General features: G+C 41.7%; 1 long non-coding RNA gene across 1 annotated transcript in view; it reads right to left on the reverse strand.

The window, feature by feature from the left end:
• Positions 1-2627: 2627 nt before the first annotated feature.
• The window catches only part of LOC116701565 (uncharacterized), a 7668-nt gene continuing 5962 nt past the window's right edge, over positions 2628-4333 (reverse strand). Inside the window, exon 3 of the long non-coding RNA XR_004334952.1 lies at positions 2628-2647. This is a non-coding gene — a long non-coding RNA (uncharacterized LOC116701565). The remainder of the gene's footprint in view (positions 2648-4333) is intronic.

Here is a 4333-nt window from a genome sequence, read left to right on the forward strand (position 1 = left end):
AAGCACAACAGTTGTCCTAGCAGTGTGTAGTAGTGGAGTTGCAGCATTAATTTGGGGTTGGGAAATGGGTATGGGGACCGAGACCACAAAGAACAATCACCGGTAGTGTCCCAACCACCTCTCCAGTAACAAAGGAATGAAACTAGACGAGAGAAAAGAAGAGCAGTTTGGGCAGTAGTGAAGACAACAACAAGTCTCCATCCCCAAGGTGCGGTGCCAGAATGACCTCCCCTATGTGAGAACTCAACCACAGATTACCTTGATTTGTGTCAGGCTATAGACTGGGGGGTTAAATAAGTTTCTACAAAACACAGATGGTATCTGTGACGACTATCAAAAGGTAGAGGTGTGAAAGGAGCGCTTCGGACAGGTGAAAGGTTAGTCTCTGTAACAGCTGGTATGAGACGCGGTTGGACAACAGGGGGTGGAACCCATGGGCGAGGTTGAACGCAACAAAAGAGATTGGTGGGTACAACAAGAGAGAGGGAGATATTATCTATACACAGCGGAGACTATAGTTCAGACCCACGAAAAACCCATAACCCGTCAGTAAATAGAGCATTGGGAGCAGGAACGTCAGGTGTGTGGAGTGCCATAGGTGTATGGATCGCAGGAAGTGACCATAACCCCCCCTGCAGATAAATATTTTGGATCCCCTCCGCACACACGATGACATGACATGGCAGAGACAAAGTAAAACCCCTCTGAAGGAGGAAGACGTAATAGTGCAGGACTTCTTAAACAGAGGGTGGAAGATGTGTAGAGTTTCAGAGGTGCAGGGCAGGACAATGTATGGATCAGGTGGCTAATACAGAATGCCAAAGAACCAACACAGGACAGGGTGCGTGGCCTGTGCCCAGCTAGACCAGTCATGTTCACTAACCCGGGCCCCGTGTTGTCCTATGAGGACCCAGGCAGGATATGCGCATGTTGAACTTCACACACTCGAAGACAGCTTCCCGGAATGTACTACCCTAGCATCCCTCTTTCCCCCAGGCTTTGAAAAACCAGGGATATTTACCGCCAAAAGGGGGAGGGTGCAAGAGAACCCTGTTCAATCTCAACGGATCAAGCAAGCCCACAATAAAAATAGGTGATATACCCCCCCAACTGGTGTAATACAAAACTGTACAAAACAAACAGCCTAGGGCCAGTGGCTAGAATAGGACTATTCTACTATTGTGGTGGTCTTAGGCTGTACTCCAATAAAGTTCCCAAATCAAAGTGCAGGAGTTTGTGCTAGGGTTTGATTAGCTATGCCCATCTCTTTTGTAGGGAGTAGAGTCCACTATACCCACCATAAGGGCTGTGCAACCTGACCGTTAAAGAGAAGCGCAGGGCCCGTAGTATGCAAGGCACGGCTTTTGATCCATGGGGCGGGAACCAACCTATATAGACAGCATAGGAGTCTAGGGGGTGTCCCGAAATGAATACAAATTGGGATCAAATAGCCGCAGGATTTTGAGAAATATACATCGCTTCAGCCATCTCCCCGTCACTCCAGCAAAAAATGTAGTAGGATAAAATTTTGTGCATTATAATGGTTTACGCTTGAGCAATGCAATAGGGAGTGCATCGAAGGCCTGGCCGAGGCAAGGCCCCAACGTCCTCCATGGCGCTCCAGAATAGGATGGCGTCTCGGGACATGCGTTGGCTGAAAAAGGAGGAGTTGTTCCATGTTCGGAGAGATGTGCTGTACGGTCTCACTAACAACCCTGCCCGCGTATGAAGCCACCCAGGGCTTCTGAACCAACTTCGAGACCTTTCCAGGCGATGCCTGACGCTCCAGGTGTATCAAATCCATTGGAGGGGGGACTGACAACCTTTTTTGGCAAATGGAAGATCTATCACTGCTTGTTTGACATATATTGCTGTTTTTTTCTCGTATCTAGTTACCTGTGGGCTGTTTGCTGTGTGCCTGCCTGCGGGACCATGAACATTCAGCTCATCACTCAACTGCCTTGGGTTTCCCTGTTTAATGGAAAGTGACCCGTGCCAGCAGATAAAAGAAAAAGTAAGAACGGATTCGGTAAAACAGGAATAAAACATTTTCATAAAAACAGTGTCGAAAATGTTTTATTCTTGTTTTAATCTATTTATTGCCTAATTTGTTTAGTTCAAGATGTACAGTATTTCACAGGCATAATGACTCAGTTATGTAGGCCTGTTTATTAATTTACTGAATAGTGAATCAAACAGCATTCCATAGAGAGGCAGAGCCGGGTGTGTTTCAAATCTCTGCCGGTTTGTGGCTCAACAATTGAGAATAGCCCCAGTTGGTCTACGGATCATTCAGAAAGAGACATCCTGCCCCTATACTCCGTGGAGAGGTGAGAAAACAATTCTTTATTCAGTGATAATAATCTTGTTTGAATAGGAATATATGTAGAATGTCTATGTGTTCAGACCAGAAGTGTATTTTGCTGACTTACTGTGTACTTCTATAGGCCTACATTTACCCAGTGGTGGAAGAAGTATTCAGACCTTTTACTTAAGTAAAAGTAGGCCAACTAACCACATTGTAAAAAATACTCTCTTACAAGTACAAGTTTTTAGTTAAGTAACATTTTCAATGCAGGTCTTCTAAGTATAGTCAGGACAATGTACTTTAAGTATTAAAAGTAGAAGTACTCAATGCAGAAAAATCCTCACATTTTAAAAACAGGAAACGATCCAAACAGTTCTGTCTACCAACTTAGTCTTTAATGTTCTAATCATTTTAGATAGACTTGTAGGATTTTATATTGTTGGTTAGTTTAAATGATAACAATGCATTTTATTGTTTTTGTTAGTGTGCAAAATTATTAACTTTTAAAGTAACTAGTAACTAAAGTTGTCAGATGAATGTAGTGAAGTCAAAAATAACATAATTCTCTCTGAAATGTAGCGGATTAGAAGTATAAAGTGGTATGAAAAGAAAAGACTTGAGTAAAGTACAAGTACCTTAACATTTGTATTTAATGACAGTACTGGAGTCAATGTACTTAGTTATATTCCACCAATGCATTTACCTGACAGAGAAATGTTACTGGTTATTTTTTCTAATTCTGATTTTCCGCACAAAATATAACAATTAAAACATGGTCTATTATTATTCATAGTGCTGATATAAGCCTCTGTTTGTACTTGATTGAATACAGCACTACTGTGCAGTAGGGCTCAATGATTTGGGGAAAATTCTAATTTTCTGCCACATATTGAAAGTTAGCTTTTTTTAAGTAAAGCTAAAGTTCAATATTTATTCTGTAACAGAGAAAACATGTCTTTGAACATTATAACATGAAAGACCATTGATATATATTCTATTCTATATTATTGTATAAGGATGAGACTGTAGAGACAAATTGCCAGTAATGAGTGTTCTTCATTTTAAACTTATATTAATAAAAAACCTTTCCAATTAATACATATCAGCACATTTTTGTTAACAACAGTCACACGTAACATTGTTCCTGCCTTTATCTTGTGAAAAACAATAATTAGATATACAATTGTACATTTTTTTGATGGTTTAACTCTTATTTGCTGCAACTCCTGATATAGTTTTCAAAGTGATCACATTATTTTCTCTTTCTGTTCCAGATGATGGCGCCTGCTTCCAGAAAAACCATGGCCTGGCAACTACAGCTGATCTGCTCCCGCCTGGTCTCCACTGTTGATCATTAGCCTCTGTATTTTGAGCCTCCGTCTCCTGTTTGCCCATCTACAATTAGCCAATGTGAAAAATTATAGATGTGATTCCAGATGAAAGCCCATATCTCGCTGGTGTGTTCTGGCCTCTCGGGTGTGAAGTTTGATTTCAAAGCTTGCTTTACCACCCTTCAAGATTGGTAACTGTTTTCTGACGGATAACAGAAGCCTACAACCAAGCAAGGGAGTCATTTTCTTCCTCACACGAGACTAGCCGGTGATCTGAAACACGCGCAGGAGACCACGTCCAACTTCAGAAGGTGGTTTGGTACCATGTGACATCCCCATCCAACACGGTAGGGACACACAGGTATGTAAAACCTGTTTCAACTTAACATTGAGACTACAAGAAGAGGATGCTGACATTACAGCATGGAACGAGCTTACAATCAGGAGGACAAAATGAAAGAGGACTTTGTTTTGCCCAAGAAAGACAAAGTATTGTGTTGGATTGTCAGTAACAGCAACCCTGCCACGGCTGCGAGAGAATTATATTACAAGGAACTGTCCAAACACATTAATGTCAATCTCTTTGGTTCTGCCTTCAAAGGAAAACGTTTGAGTTTTGAGGAGTATTACTCAACCATTGCCGGCTGTAAGTTTTACCTCTCATTTGAGAACTCGCTCCACAGAGACTACATCA

This window comes from Etheostoma spectabile, chromosome 14 (assembly GCF_008692095.1).
Source record: "Etheostoma spectabile isolate EspeVRDwgs_2016 chromosome 14, UIUC_Espe_1.0, whole genome shotgun sequence".
NCBI classification, from domain to species: domain Eukaryota; kingdom Metazoa; phylum Chordata; class Actinopteri; order Perciformes; family Percidae; genus Etheostoma; species Etheostoma spectabile.